The sequence below is a fragment of the Oxyura jamaicensis genome, chromosome 1 (genome assembly GCF_011077185.1).
Source record: "Oxyura jamaicensis isolate SHBP4307 breed ruddy duck chromosome 1, BPBGC_Ojam_1.0, whole genome shotgun sequence".
Classification (NCBI taxonomy): domain Eukaryota; kingdom Metazoa; phylum Chordata; class Aves; order Anseriformes; family Anatidae; genus Oxyura; species Oxyura jamaicensis.
In genome coordinates this window covers 108962842-108981102 of record NC_048893.1, presented here as the reverse complement: position 1 = coordinate 108981102, position 18261 = coordinate 108962842, and the positions used below count along the sequence as shown (strand labels likewise).

General features: G+C 43.3%; 1 protein-coding gene across 9 annotated transcripts in view; it reads right to left on the bottom strand.

Annotated features, from left to right (window-relative positions):
* The window catches only part of ITSN1 (intersectin 1), a 125720-nt gene extending 108183 nt beyond the window's left edge, over positions 1 to 17537 (bottom strand). For 6 of the 9 annotated variants that reach the window (XM_035315693.1, XM_035315692.1, XM_035315696.1 and 3 more), the window contains exon 1: positions 17367 to 17536. The gene's annotated coding sequence lies outside the window, so the exon portion shown is untranslated. Of the gene's footprint in view, positions 1 to 17366 lie in introns of all 9 variants that reach the window. The other 3 variants (XM_035315691.1, XM_035315698.1, XM_035315700.1) reach the window with 2 other exon arrangements.
* Positions 17538 to 18261: the final 724 nt, after the last annotated feature.

Genomic DNA, 18261 nt, shown 5'->3' with positions numbered 1-18261 from the left:
ATAAGAAAATTAACATTACTGCTAGTGCTAGTGGTTTACTTCTGGCAGGTTACAAATCTGCAGGAAGGTGATGTTTACTTACTGTAGCTTACAAATTTCTCCCCTGTGGGTACCTCAGAAGTCATCTGTTTTTCAGTACCTAGTAATGAGGGAAATTTGTTACAAGTCACATCATGGTTGCGGGACTGCCTTCAACCAGGAAAAAATTAAGTTGAAAAATCATAATAAAATGCCCTGATTTCACAACATAATAGACCTATAAAAAAAACTTTCGTATGATTCAAGCATAAAGTGAAGACAGCCATGGAAAACAAGCCTGCTGACCTCCTTGAAAACCACCATATTTGCAAGTTTTAAGAATGCTAACTATTAATCATTGCCAAACTTATTGGGCTTACATGGCAAGGTTTTGGCAGCAGGGGACTGCAGAGGTGGTGTCTGTGAGCAGAGCCCAGCAGCTGCCCTGTGCCCATGGCCAGCTCCAGCTGGCTCCAGAAGCCAGAGCTGAGAACATCAGCTCGCTAATGCTGGTTGCACCTCTGTGTGAGTAGATTTGAGGAAACAAAAAAAAAAAAGATGGATGACAGCAGCTGGGAGAGAGGAGAAGCAGCCCTGCAGCCCCCAAGGTCAGAGCAGCAGTAGGGCAGGAGGTGCCCCGTGTGTTGGAGCAGCAGTTCCCCTGCAGCCCATGGGTCCCACATGGAGCAGATCTCCACGCTGCAGCCCGTGGAGGAGCCCCCGGTGGAGCAGGCCCCGGGCCGGAGCTGCAGCCCGTGGAGAGGAGCCCACGCAGGAGCAGGGGTCTGGGGGGAGCTGCCGCCCGTGGGGGACCCGTGCTGGAGCAGTTTGCTCCTGGGGTATGGATGGACCCCGTGGTACGGAGCCGTGCGGGAGCAGTTCCTGGGGAGCTGCTGCCTGTGGGCAGCCCCCGCAGGCTCAGTCCGGGAAGGATGGCATCCCGTGAGGAGATGAAGCATCAGGGACTGACTGCAGTCCCCATTCCCTGTTCTCCTGAGCAGCTCAGGGGAAAGATGAAGAATATGACAGATGGGGGGAAGGTGCTTTTAGTTTCTCACTGCTCTGGTTTCTTAATAATAGGCAAAAAATTATTTTAATCTCCCTATGCTGAGTCTGTTTTGCCCCAACAATAATTGGTAAGTGATCTCCCTGTCCTCACCTCGACCTGTGAGCCCCCCCCCTTTTTTTTTCTTCTTTTCATCATATTTTCTCCCCCATCTCCTTTAAGGAAGGGGAGGAAGGGAGCAGCTGAGGTGTACTTTGGCTGCTCAGCAGGGTAAAAACAGCACACCAACTACACACGTAAGTGCAGTTCTGCAGGCATGTAATAGCATGATCCTTATTCACTGAAGTCATCTGGTGGCAGCAAGTTGTTTACTATAAAGAGACAGCCTGAACTCTGTGTCCTCGGGAGACTTGCTTCCTCAGCAAAGGCAGTGACAGAAAAACGTAAGTGAAGAGATAAGGCATTTATATGGGGAGCAGTAAAGAAAGCTTGTGAAGAGGAGGGCCAGAGAAGCAAGACAAGCCTGTTAAAGCAGGAAGGGCATGATGCTAACAGCAGACTTCATGGCTCATCCACCTCAAAGTTCAAATGCAGCTCGTGCTAATCCTCCACCAAACTCCTGCAGCTCTCATAGCACTCCTGTAAAGCCTTAAAGATTAACCTTTCCAAGTTTTCCACTTCTGAGAAGAGATCATTCAAATATACTCAGAACACAATGCTATACCCATTGTCCCGTGATGACAGTGTAGTGATCTGAAGACAGAACTTGGTTTTAGGATCTAGCTTGCCTAGAGGAAGTTAGCTTTGCTGTTGTTTTTAAAGCAGGGATTGTAAGATCCTTTCTATTTCACCTTCCCTCACAATACAAACCCTGAACAAGATTCTTGTAGGACACAGATGTTGAAGTGAAAAATAACAAGTTTCCTTGTTTAACTTGAACTCCAGTCATCTTGTTAGACCCTGAACAGTAACTTTTTACAGAAGCCGTCAGCGCTGCATCGCACCCAGTCACTTTTCTGTGGGTACATTCATTGCCACGAGCTTACCTTGGTTCACTGAAAGTTAACCTTGGTTAGGATGAAGCCAAGACTTGCAGTGATTGAAACAGAAATGCCACCTCTAATACCCATTTTAAATAGTTACCAAGTTAAATCCTGGGACCAAATCCAGATATTTGCATTACCTTCACTAAAAGAGTTCCGTGTGTAAAAATCCAATTCTAAGGAAAGAGGCAATAATCACACTAAAAAAGGATTTTGTGGTGTTTAGAACGTTATTATCCATCATTGATGAGACTATGAAGCAACCTACCTTCTCTCCATTTTTTAATTTTACCATCACTAATAGAATAAGTTACAGTATGTTACTTCCCATGCCGCATTAACAGTTATAGCTCAAGCTCATGAGAAGTGGGTTAAACTTCTGCATCTTCAGTGTGTTATTTTCTTTCATGGTTTGCAGTTGGATAGGATGAAAGACATACACTGATAGTAACCAGTATATTGATATGTCTCCCAAGCCAGAAAAATATGTCTAGTCCTTAAATCTAACTTCAAGACAGCCCTTGCTTTCTACGCCAATTTCAAGTTCAGGATAAAGTATGCAGCCAAAGCTCAGGTTCTGAAGCACACACACAATAAACATATATGCAGTAGGACTGAAAACATCTGACTATGTGTTACACAAAGACTACTGTATGTATATTCTCCATAATGTACTCTCTATAATGGAGATATTTTAGTGAATAACGTTATCCTGATGCAAAGGACATTTCTCACTTGCAGCAGTTTTAATCTTTCTTGAATTTAAAAAAGTGAATTTAAGAAATTATTCTGCCTTTTTGTAAGGTATCCATCTGACCAATCATGGTCTCATCTTAAGATGCACTTTGCTCAAAGAATTCTAAATTTTTCCTAGATGTTTAGGTGAATGCAATCTATAAGCCTGATTTGACTTAGCGGTTTGCATAAGTCGCTCTGTTCCTAGCCCAGAGAGCCCAATATCTGTGGCAGACCTAAGTCATAACTAAGGTAGTTATCACCTCTCAAATTAAAAGCAGTACCCTAAGAAGATTTCCTCAGAAAACCATGTTGAGTAAGTAACATTACTTTTTCACGATTCTCCACTTTTGCTTATTTAAATTGGTACTTAGTATTAATATAACAATAAAATAATATTGCTGGGTACCAAAAGTGTTTGGAGAAAGGGGAACCTCATTTTATTGAAAGAATAAGAACCCACCTCACTTGTCTAACAGGGTCACATTTATATGGCATCAGTCAGGTGTGCGTATACACACACACAAGGGAAGATAGAGCAGAAAGCTATGGTTTAAAGTTACAAGCTACATTTATTTACCATTAGAGGCAAGTAACATATCTTCATGTGAGAATGATAGACGTGAAAAGTTTTTAAGTTGTATAGTACAGGAATATATATAGCTCACACTCAGAGCAGTGAATTAAAACCAGACAGCCAAAATGAGTGCTATCCCCATTCATTCAACCTCCTCCTCCAGAAGCTACTGCAACTTTTAAGGTGATCTCACTCATGAAGCAGGACCAGGACTACTTTATTTCTCAACTTGGTGTGTTAAAAATAGGGGCATGCTTACACTGAAAACTGAGTCTTGTGACTCCAGCGGAAGACACCTTGAAGGCCATGCTCTGCAGCAGAAACATCATACAAAGAGGCTTGGGGACAGCTGTGAAGGAAGCCTGAAACAGCAGAGGCTGGCATAACTGGCAGCACATTCAACAGTAATTTCTCAACACACACTAGCTGGCTTCAGCACAGCATAATTTAAGTGCTGGCAACTGACATGATGTTAAAAATAAACTTTGGACTCTAAAAATACATTTCTGATTATTTACATTCTGAGCCGAGACCTCAAAATGAAATCTGAGTTTATATTGAAGCTTCCATGCCTTCCCCAATCATTACAGCTAATAAATTACCCTCTAAAATGGCAAGAAATACTTTCTTGTAATCATTTGTCTGCAGAAGCATAGGCTGAAGACAGTTAACGTTAAAAATGAAGTTGTCAATACTTAGCTATTCAAAAACCCCGTATACCGAAGCACTTACAATCAAAGCTCCATCAGACAAAAAGCCTTAGATCTCAAGTACTCAGTCTAGTTTTCAACTCACCTGAAAAAATACACACAGCATTTTCTGAGGCTTGAAATGAAAGGCAAAAGACAAAGTGAACTTCTTGGAAAGAAGAGTCGGCTACTTGCCGAAGACAAAACCTGAACTTCTGCCTTAAAATTAACTTTCTTCCATTTGGGGAAAGAGAGATAATACTACTTAACAACCATTTGACACCAGAACGATGAACACATGTCTAATCAAGAACTTAAGTGCTATTTAACCAGTGGAGGCACGGACTATGCCAAATAAGATACCCAGCATTTTCTGTTAGATATGCTCAGTTCCAAAGTTGTGAACAGATGTAACAAGTCCCATCAAGCAGAAAGTTGTAAGAAGCGTGGGACACAGCAAGAACAAGATTGTTAAATTAGTTTTATCTAAAAACCTAGTGATAACTACTTTCCTGAAGCTCCAGTGCTATTTTCTCTCACTTCTAAGGCACTGACACACACAGGTTTCCATCCAGAGCAGCACTAGCATACATCTCCTATCAAATCAACTTTACTTTCTCACACAAGCGAGCAATGAAGTACCCAGAGAGACAAAATTAGATGAACATGCCTCAGCTCTTATCTGCTTGCATACAGCTGCTGACAGTTTCAGAACCCAAGTACTCAAAGTGCTCCTTGAAACGTACAGCTGTTTTAGTGCAACTTTGAAGCAGGAAACCCCAAATTATGCAAGAAAAAATTCCAGGAAAAAATGCCAGTTCATGTACTCCAGGGAGAAAAAAGCAGCAGCAAGTAATTCTCAATAAAGCCTCTCAGCAAGCAGTGCCAAGAGATGCACTGACATTCTAGACTGAAAAGGCCATTTACACTTTTTTCCTTTTTCTTTTTAATTCTCTGGTGAACAATGTCCATGACAACTGTCTTGAGCTGCAGGAGTTCCCGTATATGGCAACGGTTCATGCTCTTACTTTAAAACCCGCTGAAAAATCTCACTAATTATTTGCCTACCAGTTCTTAAATGCTAAAAACCTGATGACAACTGAGAAAATAACACAATATCTGGCGCGTACATTTCTATGTCGCTCATTTAATCATTGCTTGCACAGCTGAGAGTTGGAATGCTTGAGGAAAGGGGGAAAAAAAAACTGGCACCGTCAAGATACTAAGATGAGAGAAAGAATTTTGAATTAGGCAAAAAAATCAGCGTCCCCCAATGCTGCAGTCATTACTTTAGCCTTTTGAAAAGTTCCTGTTGGTTTAACAGCCCAGTGTGGTACTTGATGGAGGCCTCAAGAAATCTGACTGCCAGCAGGCAGTACGCTGTCAAAGCACACTGTTAAAATCCTCCAAGAGCTGACAGTACCAAGTGGAAGAATCACATTGAAATGGAGGCAAAGAACCAGGGTAACAGTGCAAACACAGGATGCCACCAAGAAAATGTAATACCTCGAGACAATGCCTGTTATTTACTTGCTGGAAAATATTAGGAAGAAAGCTACTATCTAACGATAGCAATGGAAGGAGACAAACTTTCTCAAAAGGCAGACTGGTCCATCAGAGACAGAGCTAGGAATGACAGCTAGTGGACTGCATCAGGCCACACCAGGAAATCAGCACGTTTCTGTTTTAGTCACTCATTACCTTATATTAGCCTTCTTCGAAGTTCAAGTAGTTTTCATGGGTCTTTCTAGGAATCTCACTTCATTACTGACAACTAAGGAAGCTATCAGACTGCTTCTAAACAGAAAAATTTAGAATATTAAGACAAAACAAAAAGATACCTGCCTGTGCACACAAACAGCATAGATGCATTATAACAATACACACAGTTTATGCCAGACACAAGATAACATGCATGGACAATCCTAACAAAGTCCTATACTTCAGGCTGACTTCTTTTTTCCTGGAAAAAAAATAAAAAAGCTTTAAATACACAGACAAATCTTTAAATTTGATCTTCCAGAAGACTGCATACTGTAATTTAATTGCATCCTGGAAGAGATTCTGTGGCAGAAGAACTGGTCTGCTTTGGAAGACAGCAATTTCGGGTTACGAAGCCCCAGCAACAAACCCAAATCATTAAAAATATCAACTTGGGGGGGACTGCAGTTGTTCCAAGTGATGAGTAACAGTCGCAATACAGATCGAATTTGGTTACTGTGTTTAGTGCAAAGTTTATTGCAGACCCACAATAAAAACACAGTTGAACTTCATTTTTGAGATGCTTATCTCTACACTGGCACACCAACTGAACCAATATACAGAGATGCAAGAAAAAAAGTGAGCCATAACATTAAAATGCTACAGCTTGGCCAAAAATATGAGTAACCAGATACACGCCGCCAAAGGTCACAGCATCCCCCACCAGCCCTGCTCATGCAAGCCATTGAAAAGCAGCAATAAAGGAGTCCTACGAAGAGGCACCAAGCCAGCATCACCCCAAGAGAGAAAGAACTTAACACATTTTTTCAGTAACCTTGCCAATAACCTCCCCACTGTATCCAACCCACTAAACATTAAAATCTGGAAGAGAAATAACGATTCTATAGCAACCAGCTGCTGAGATATTTTTTTTTTCAAGCAATGAACTGAATACAACTGCCAAATACTTTCCCAACAAATTTAGCCCATTCCTAGTGGGAGGAAGAAAGTATGTTCACTGCTGTGAGTCAAAATGCAGTGTAAATCTGAGGTTATTACAAAACTGGGGCACTATAAAAACAAATCAGACAGCCAGGAACAGGTAAATATACTGATACAGATTGTAGGTATGCAAATCTCCATTAATGTAGGAGAACAGACATCACGTGAGGCCTCTCCTCTGGAGCAGCACTTCTGTGAGACTTTTTTCCACTCTGGTTATTCCCATCACCTACAAGCCAAACCTACTAATACCTCCGTGTCTCCCCTTCAGTAGATCTGAAAATAAAACACAGCCACGTGAACACATCAGGTCCCCAGCAGCAGCTGCACATGCACATAAGCCTGGTTCTGTAAGCTCCCTGAAGAAAACAGCAATTTCATCATCTGTGTCCAGATGTGACCATTCCTGCTATGTGTCTCCTCACGTGCGCATCTGTAAAAGGGTCCGACCTCCAAACACATCACCTAAAACACTTCTCTCAGCAAAATGAGATTCAGAGACCATTAGAATCCAAGAGAGCAGTTTCCCTTAGCTCATATGCAAAGGAAACCTCTAGTTAATTTGAAAAATAACAGAAAAAAAATAATCTTAATATTAGGTTTCCACACATTGTCCCAGTATTAGGTTTATACAGATTATCCCAAGACTTCTCCACAAGTCGTTTTCCAGAAGCCTACAACTGAGGTAGAGCCAACCTAACTTCATAACCTTTCGCTCTTTCATCACAAGAAGGCTTGTTTCTATTTAAATCTTCACAGAATGAAGTTCTTAATCTTTAAGGAGACAAAGCAAGCTAAGACAAGATGGACTTACGGTAGGACTGTGTTCATCTCTCATTACGTAGCAGAGAGATGGCTGAACGCAACAGGCAGATGTTTGAAATATCTTCGCTAAGGCAGGGTCCCATTTTTTCTCTGCAGCTGGGTTTTCTCCAGTGGATTTTTATTAACCACGTGTTTCTCCATCCCTTGTCCCCAGCTGTAGAGCACAGCTCATCACAAGTACCATGGATGTCTCTGCTTTAGAGAGATCCCTGAGGGTCGGCAGGAAAGCCAAGCGTACCTCTTGTACATGGCCTGGTACTGAACCAGAAACTGCTGCAGCCACCACCTTAAAAGTGATTAAAATGAGTTTGGAAACCTGTACATTAGTGCACCTGCACTATTTGGAGCCTTCTGCCCCTTGCTCGCCTTTTCTATTTACTGTCTTTTTAGATCTCTCTACCTATAAAGCACCTCAGGGGGAGAGTAATTGCAGGTGGTGTTCTCTCTCCAGGATTCAATTTTTGTTTTATTATTTTATTTTTTCCCCACCCCTTTGTGAGCCTGAGAAATGATAATAAAACAGTGTAAACCTCCACTCAAAAAGAAATCAAATTTCACATGTATTTCAATATACAGCCTTCCCAGGTTTCATTTCAGCACACCAAGTTTAGCTGTGTCAGCATTCTGCATTCATAACGCAGGCAGGTTTTTGAGTTTCTTTTCAAAAAACTAAAAAACTAAATTTCTGTCTCTCCCCAGTCAGAATGCTTCATTCTGATTTTGAAGAAAGGCATTGCATTTTGAAGATAGATTTCCTGAGCCTACGTAGGGAATATCTCCATGCTGAATCTATTTTAACGCCAGAGCTTCCCTGCCTCAGCTCGCCTGTACTTTGCTTCCCCTCACTAACCCCTGTGATTTAATGCAGGATTGGATCAAGGTAATCCAGGAAAAGCAAGAACTTGGTACTGCCTTAACAAATTCCTGAAACTCTAGGAATTAAGTGACTTCAGCAGGGAATCCCATTTTCCTGGGTGCTACGGTACGGATTTTGCTTGCTCAAAGCATGTAAAGCAAGAAAAAATGCAAAATGATTTCTGAAGGTCCACGAGACTTCAGACTGCAGGAACTTCATCATGTATCAGAAGCACTGGCAATTAGGGAGAAGGAAGAACCCTCCCTCTTACAGAAAAGTACTTAAAACGCTTTCAAAACCAGTAACACACAATAGGCAGAAGGTTTATTATGCAGCTATCAATGAAGCCTCCCTAGTGCCCACAAACAACTACCAGCTGAAAAGACTATACAGTCTTTCAGCCTGCTGAAATTCCAGCTAACATGTCATCCCTGGACCACGTTCAATTCCTCAAGCCAGCAACTCCTAAGAGCTAAAAACACCAAAAGGTCAAAGCTCCAGTTTTCTTACCCGTGCCTCCTAGCAAGCGATGAGGCTGGGGAGAAGAAAAGAACCACGATTCTCCATTCTCCTGCTCCTTTTAGCCCTACAGGTTCTCCTTCCTCGCTAGGAATTTGCACCAGACAAGCAGCAGCAGAGGGGAATTGGCCCAGATCCTACCACCGTCACCTGCCCACTGAATCAGAGTTAACCTAATAGCGACACCTAAGCTTTCTGCCGAAGGTTGACGGGGAAACAAGCAAAGGAGAAACAACTGGAGATTTGTTTCTTCGTGATAGAAACACTCAGAAATATCACATCAAATTAAGACTTTGCTGTACAAAGGCTATACTCAAATTAAGAGTAGAATCAGATGATGTTCACATGGAAAAGCCTTGCCTTTAGCTGTTTTTGTAGGGGGTTTTGGTGTGGGTTTATTTTTTAAAGAAAGAACTCATATTTTCAACCTTTTCTATCCCACAACGTCTTTAACTCTTCCCTGCGGACATTAAAATGATCTGATACTGAGACAGCCAGTCTCACATACGAAAATACTGTGTTGCTTTTATTAACCCAATATTCCTTTATTTCTTCCTTATTCACATAGCACATCAAACACTACCACCTGGTTCTGGACTACAAGTTTCCAATGCAAACTCAGCTTTTAAAATCCCATTTAATAATAATTAAAAAAAGAAACTATCACTAACTAGTCCACAGTCTTCAGCAGGATCTTCCCTATAGCATTACCTGAAGTCTTAGGCAGCACAAAGAGAATAAAACTGTTAGATTTCCTAAGACAGAGCAAGAATTGGAAGGGGCACCAAAGCATCAAGTTCTCGCATAAAGTTTGTAGAACGCATTAGGCAAGTACAGGCAGAGCTGGTGGTCGCTTTGGGCTTGGTTTGGAGGGTGGTGTTTGCTTGGTTGGTGTTTTAATTTGGAAGACAGCTGTGCTTAGGGACTCTTCTGGGTCATTACATAAGTAGTCATGTTCTTATTAGTAAGCTCTAAAATAGAAGCAAATTAAACTCTTTGGGTTAAATTCACCCAACTAGTTAACTCAAATATTTGTTTTTTTTTTTTTTTTTTTTGTTTTTGTTTTTTTAAGAAGTCATGCAATAGCATTTGTCCACAGTTCAGAACAAGAGTACTTGACTCAAAATGACATTTCTTTTTCCCTCCTCCCCCAAAAAATCCCAAAACAAGACTGTTTTGCTTGCATCAGACAGCACAAGTTTTACGCAATCCTGTCAGATTTAAATGTCAAGTTTAAATAGTATCACCATTTTTGGGACACTTAAGAATTCAATCCATTTCTCCATTTGATCCACTAAATTCAGCCTGGGGTATTTCAGATCTTTGTTTCACAAGAGTGGATTCCAGTTTCTGTGCAGAGCTACATGATTAGGGTTCATCCATAGCTTCTGATTGTGCAAAGAGGATGACTAATCAACCAAAAACCCATGGAACTGATAAAGACAAAATGCTGCACAAGCCTCAACTCCACTCCGATTATTCTGCTAAGAGCTGTGCTAATGAAATGCTGCCTGTGCATGGATAATGGCCTCGGCCATTTCTTACTGGCAAACCTGACTCAGAGGTTATAAAAATCAAACCAGTGGGAGGACGCCGCTACTTTAGCTCCACATTGACAGCAGATCTCTCAAAGTCCAAGACCACCCTCTTTGTACCACCAATGCCACACAAAGGGCTCACAGGAAGGAGCCACCACTAAGTTAAGCGATGATCTCAGAAAAGGAACTTGTATTTGGTGTCTCCCCCTGCCTGCCCCAAAGTGGCTGCCAATGCTCCTTGAAGCAGTGCCATCTTCCAGCAGACGCTATCTACAAGACGCTTAATTTCTATCATATCTCTTAAAATTAGCATATGTTTGATAGCAGGCTGCCATTTGATCTTTTATGGGCACGTTGGGTTGCTGACTGTGGTTTTAGGCACAGCCAGTCAGGAGCAACAGAACATGCAGATACATCTAAGGTAGATAATGGATGTTTTCAAGTTCTGTCAAACACCCCCAATATCCATGATTTCTGGCCATGAATTCAAGCACAGATGATCTCACAGTGTTAAGGCATCCTTTAACACCTATAGGCTTTGAACTTTAAGTTTTACAAGCTAGAATTTAAAAGAGACAGCCAAAAGGAATAACTGGAGGAGAGATTCATTACATCTGTTTTCTAAAAGGCAGTATTTTCCTGAATATCTGCAGCAACTTAATTCCACTCTGCTTTGTGCTAACAAGGAATTTTCCTTCTCTCTGTTGTGCATTATGCTACCTGTTTTGAAACACAAGCACACGCTGCAGAACAGAGGTATTACAATGCAATGCTTCTCTGTGAAAAACTTCTAAGTAGTTCAGGTAGCTCTACAAATTATTCCCAGTAGTTTACAACAATCTTTCCGTGTTGGGTTTGGCCCTTACAAAGATCAGCAAATTTGGGAGAAACATCAACATATGCCACATAAGTTCACTTTCACTTCAATAGCACAGTGTACAGAAATGTTTCAAAACACAAAGTTTTCATGGGAGGGAACACCTGCCAGCCTTTAGATGATTCCGAAATATATTTGGCAACTAAAGTAATGAAATAAAGATGCACCAGAAAAAAAGAACAGGTAAGAAGAATGCTGGCTGGCAAAGGCAAGGAGCAAGGAAAGGAAGCATTGCAGGAGCACAGGCAGCAGATGCAAAGTTCCCTGACCTGGTCCTATGTCAAAAAAAGTCAATTACGTTGGATGTCCATGATAAAACCAAAAAAAAACAACACCTGAACATCACACGAGTCTTTCTGTCTGCCTCAGGAAAAAAAAAAAAAAAAAGAGCCAAGTTTATCCAGCTGGGTTTCACATGTGATTTGAACAAAAAAAGTCAGTATTTTTGTTCCAAAAATTAAACTATTACACCACCACCTTTGGTACACGATCAGATTACTGGCATCTTGTTTATAAAAAAATAAAAGCATGCAGAACTCAGCAGTTGTCAGCTTTAGTTCACGATTCTCTGTAAAGTTCTTTCTTTATTTCCACAAAATACCCTGAAGATTTATGGAAGTTACTGGAACCTTACACCTCCTTAGCAAAAACAACACTGGATTTCTAAGGATCTTTTTTCCACCTAAACGATACCGTTGTGCTCCTTTAGCTGACAAGGAACTCGTTACGATCCTACAATACACACAGTCACCTCTTTTCTCTAGACAAATCACACTATGAAAATGATTTCACTGGAAGACGGTAGTTTTTAGAATTTACTCTTTGCAAGCCCTCACTCAAAGTTACACTACCATTTACATTTCCACATGCAAGAATGCTCCTGGAAGTTCAGCAAATCTTGAGAGCTACCAACATATAACAACATTTAGAGGGAAAAACTGAAGATTAGAGGAAATTCAGGAATGCAGTACAAGCAGTTTTAAGATCCTCTTTCCTGCAGAGAGCAGCAACATCAGAACCCTGACAGAGGGGGCCAATTGCTCCATTTGACCCTATTTGAGTTTCTTCCACAAAACAGAGCCAGGTAACTGAGCTTCTGTCTAAACCTCCTCACCACCAACACAGGAACGTCCACAGCACCTCCAGAGGCAGCTCCAGGGAGCTCTTTACAGGTGTATATTGTGACCACTTCTCTGCGGCTTATGGCTCTGTATGGGCATAAGCACACGCTCACACAAAACAGCTCACAGGAGTGGGATTACCACTACAAAGCTCGGGTCTAAACAGGGTGTAAAATAACTGGAACTAGGCAACTGAGCAGATCCACTCAGCCTTTATTTTCCTGCACTGCAGGACTGACACAAAAGCTAACGCTGGAATTTTGGCAGATCCTGCCATGACCTCTTGAAAATTTATTTTGCAATATATTAAATATTGCTCCTTACATTTACAGCCCAGACTACATTCTTGTGCTTTTGGACTTGAAATTGCAATGTAAAAAGTCCACGAAAATTCATTTTTACAGTTACTTAATAGGCTTTCTTTTAAAAAATAAAGAAATGATGACCCAAAAACACAAACTAGCCAGATTGCACCTTCAGAGTTTTCAGATCACTCACATGAACACTTAATGTACAAGCAGGATAAATCCAAAACACGAGCATAGGTATTGTAAGGCCAAGCTGGATGGGGCTCTGGGCAACCTACTCCGGTGGGAGGTGTCCCTAGCCATGGCTGGGGTGGTTAGAACCAGATGATCTTTAAGGTCCCTTCCAACCCAAACCATTCTGTGGTGCTGTGATTCTAGTAAGTTGTAACATAACATGAAGGTAGCCATGGTGTAACGGGTACGCAAGACTCCTCCATTCTGCAGAGGCAGATAGTTGAATTAGCTTCCTAGAAGTCAATATCTGATTTCTCCTTTAAGTCCAACAGGTAGGGCAATGGACAAAAAGTCAGTGTATATTTTGCAGGATAAGCATTACTTAGAAAACACATACTGCCGATAGGTAGCTTTATTTTCCTCTCCAGGATGGGTGGTTGCACAGTAAGAGCATACACAAATTGTAACACCAAACAGGGGCACAGAAACCGACTGCTGCTTTCTTTAAAAAGCGTGGGACCATAACGACAAGATAAGATCTGCTGTTAGCTGTCAAAGATGCTGGGAAACCCAGAGGCCGCCTGCTCACAGCATGCATGATGTGAGCTAGAAGTTCCTCCTACAAAGCACAAAATCTGTTGGAGACTTCAGTTTCCATCACGTTACTCTCAGATGTAGAGTCCAGGAATCACTTTTGGAAGACATTTTTAGGAAGCATGGCTAAAATACAAGCAGAGCAGCTGACTTGTAAACTGGTCCAAAGATACTACTTCAGACTGATAACATGTTGTTTAGGTTAGAAATTTTCTATATCCTATTAAAAAAAGGCCTCAAATATAGCTCACGAAGGATTTCATAGGGATATTTAAATGTTGTAAATATTATTTGCAGTTATATATGAACGTAGAGAAAGCCATGTGCTACCAAAAGTGTTTTGTTATGATCCCTCTATGATCCCTCTGGTGAAGTCCCAGTCATTTCAGGTGGCTCTCCGTGAGCACTCTTTCAGAAACCATAGATTTAAACTCAGATGCCCTGTGTATTTTTAAAGTATGTTAGTAACTTTTTTTACAGATTAAATAATTACATGTAGCAAGCAAAATTGTACCTTAAAAAAACACTACCACCCAGTCCTTTACCCACAGGTCCAGATCCTTTTCATGTGAACTCTTTACCTGAATATTAGAAGTCACTGCCATCCAAATACAAAGCAAAGCCTGCACTCTTGGAGGCAATGGGTCTTCAGTGAAGTTATTTTAACAGCATTACTAGGGCTTGCTTAATCTATAATATTATACCGAGAAACACGAGGGAACATACCAGCAAGCCCACGATTTTCAAGGCAAGCCACGAGACAAAACCTTAGCGCTCCAAATCTATAGTGTTTAGACTTCAACCACCAGAACTGCGGTCACCACGAACATCCTGTGGGCACACACAACCACAAGGGATGGGGGAAGAGATTGAGAAATGCTGCAAAAGAGAGACCTACAGTGGGGATTTGGGTTTCAGGCAATTAATAACATGATTATTTAAAATTCCAAGCACATTTTACACACCCAACTCTTCTGAGAAGACGACTTGACAGAGAAAAGGAAAGATGACCTCTGAAATGACACTAGCACTAATTAATTCATTTATCTTATGAACAGCACATGAAAAAGGAAAACGCAATGTCTAACACATGTGAGTTTAATGTATTTCATAAGAGAAAACCAAACCAAGTATATGCCACCTCATTCAATTTTTTTTTGCATTCTGACTGATCGGAATTGTAACGCACCTTTTTGCATCAGAAATAAAAGAACTTTTCTTTCTGGGGAAGATAGGATACTTCTCCTACCCACACAAAATTATTTTACGTCCCGTCATTTCCCACGCTGGCCAAGAAGTTAATCCTCTGACACTCCGAAGTAGGTAGCCAAATTCCAGTTTCAATCGTAGGAAAGCCCTTAAGAGATCAGTAATTAGAAACTAATCTCTCCTACACAAACAGTGCATGCTCTGTCAAGAACTCGACCACCTCTGCCTCCTGCACAAACACACACAGCTACCTACACAGATTCACTGTAGACAGGTGGATTAGCTAGGCATATACATGCACACCCCAGAATTACATCATTTTTGGTTTGGTGTATGAAGGCTTGGCAAATGCAGTTATTTTAATTGCTGACTGCAGCGTTGGTATCAGGACATACCTAACGGTAACAGTGTTGCCCCAAATAGCAGCAGAATCTGTTACACTGTTTCTTAGTTTCAGAAGGAGTACTCTTAAAACAGCGTAGCCTCTTTTGGCAAATATACTGAAACGTTGGCACCACAGAATACAGATTTGTGTGCACAAATAGCACATTATTAGATCTCAGACTAGACCAAATTTCTAATTGTCGACCATACCACCCAACTTCATGCTATGTAAGTGAAAACAAAACCAATTTACTGTGCAGGGGCCATTTCAAGTTCAGCAACTGTATTAAATACAATGGCAACAAGCGTTCAATGTTTCCAGCAGACAACAGGAGCAGAAGCAGTATTTATGTTAACGATTAAAAAAAAAAAAATCTCATGTCTTTGGTTCCCTGCAGGTTAATTACTGGGACATCCCTACCTGAAATGCTCGCTGCGAACAAATTGCTCTGCTTATGATTTATTCTACTCTACCTATGACTAAAGACAGCTTAAGTAAATGTTCATAGCTGATAACTCTCCTTGATGATCTTTTCCTCAAGGCATTGCCAACACTTTGAAAACAACTTCTGTGGTTTTCTTTTTGCTCTACAAACAGAGCTCTTTAAGTTCTTGTTTTCCCTGGTGTTACCTACTGAAAACTAAAATTACAATCTATGGCTACAGCATAAGGACAGACCAGAAAAGGCTATTCAGCATCTCACAGTGATCTATTTGCTAGATTCACATTCTTTCTTGGATCCAAATATAACCTAATTGCACAATTGGAGGTATTAATGAAAAAGCATGCAGACTTTCTGCCAGCTAACTAACAGCAGCAAGAGACAGAACAGGCACTGACTGCAGGTCGCTGGTTTGTTTTGAGAAACCAACTCTTACTTTATAGTATCTTCATAGTTATTCTACTCAACTGGGATATAAAGGTAAACTATAAAGAAAAAAAAAAAAAGAGCTACTCTGAAAACAAACTTATCTGGAAGTAAAGACAGTGAGATATCAGAGGGAACACGAGAACTGAAAGAATTAAGTGTGGCTTGAGAAGCAGCAAGCGCAAAGAGCAACCTGCTGAGATCAAATGAAGTTTGAACCTAATACACTGGAGAAACCATTCAGAAACGGTTCATCTGTACGAAACATGACCCCTGTAAAGCTGCCAAAATCAGTGAGAGCAGACAAGTGTTAATCACGCGAGCTAAAATGGTCCGAGCCGCTCAGGCTTACATGCTAACCTAAATGCAGATGACTGCCTATCCTAAAATTTAAGTTAAACAAGAGAACGCAACTGTTTTCCTTACCTGTGCTTCTCCAGTCCCTCAGTTAGCACACCTCCCCACCCTCCCAAGCACATACACCCCTCAGTCCTGTAGCTGGAAGCCTGAACACAGCTGACACGCAAGGCTCCTCCTTCCACACCTCACCCCCTCAAGCAGAGCTCTGGAGATGCAGCGTGCGAGCGTTTTATAATGGAAAGGAGAATTTAGCAATAGGTGTGCTACTACGTCAAAAAAGCACATAGGATGCCACCAAGCCGTGCTCCTTGAAGGAAGTTGCTGGTGACTAGAAAGGAAAGGCAGCAGAAAGCAAGGTGAGGGCTGAGCGTGGAACAACACCGCGTAGCCTAACGCTCTCCAGTCACCGGTATCTAAATATAGAGATCGCTGTTTTGGTTTTTAATTGTTACTTAGGAGGAACTGCATGCATTTAGAGGTTGTCTTTAAATATTTTCTGTTAAAATAGATACGTAAGGTGATACCTATGTATGGCCACGCAAGCTCTAAACAAAAAACGTACCTTACAGCTCGGGCGGGATGGGGGGGGAGAAGGGACAGCCTGTTTTCCTGCCGTTTCGAGTAGCACACTGCCATGCATGTGGGGCGGCGGTTATGTGACAAGGCAGGGCTATCCGCTGAACAATACTCCCACCGTTACAGTCCTTAGCCTGACACCCAGACCCCCCCCACCCCATCCCAGAAAGGCAGAACCGAGACCTAAAAGCCAAAGCAGTGCTTGCTTCAGGGTTAAAACAGCGGCTGAACCAGCACAGAAGACGTCCATAGAGAACAAAACAATTACAATTAATCGTAAAACAGCGGCCGGGGGGGGGGAGGGGAGGGGGGGCGCAGGGCAAATGGCGGGGGACACCCGGCGCCCCTCCCGGCTCCCCCCATCCCCCGTCCCCGGGGGCCGTACCTCATAGCTGCTCGGGCCGCGGGCCCTGCTCACAGCCCTGGCAGCGGCGGCGGGGCCGGGGGGGCCGGAGCCGGAGCAGCAGCGGCGGCCGGCACCGCCGCGGCCGGGCGCACCATCCCCTGCGCCGCCTCCTCAGCCGCCGTCTGGCGGCCGCCGGGGGAGGAGCGCTGCGCCCCGCTCGCCCTCGTAGCGCTTGGCTGATGGGCAGCGCTCTCCGCCAGTCAGAGGGCGGGCCCCGGCCCCCCCTGACCAATCACATGAAGGGGCGGGGCGCGGAGAGGAGGGCGGGGCGGCCATCTTGCGGCTTTCTCCTTTAACCCGCCCGGCCGGGCTGCTGCCGCCGCGCGGAGCCTGGTGGGTTGTGTAGTCCGCGCGGGCAGCCTCACGCTCACTCCTCCTCCCGACGCTGAGCGACAGCACCCTTAGCCAATTGCAGCTCCGTCTTTACGCCGAGCGGCAGCCGCTTCGGCCAATCCCCGTGCGACGGGGCGGGGCCCGAGGTGAGAGCGAGGCGGAAGTCCTCACGTCGCCGTGGCAACCGCCGGTCGCGGCCTAGCGGTGCCCGGGAGCCTGCCGCCAACCGGGGCCGCCTCGCCCTGAGCCTCGGCGCCGCTCGGAGGCCCGGGGCGCGGAGCTGCTGCGGGTGCTGGCTGCCGGCCAGAGGTTAGCGCCGGGTCCCGCCCCGTTGGTCCTTCCCCTCGTAGCATTAAGGTTCTTCGCCGTTCCCCGAGGCTGCTCGGGGGCGGCAGGCGAGCTACGCGGGGACACCCGAAAATAATGGGTTGTGGGTTTTGGGGGTGCTGAGCGTGAGGTGCCTCCTGGGCCCGCACCCTGTGCACTGCCTCTGCCTGAGCTGGTCGCGCTGGGTGACACACCCCCATCTACATCTGCTTTG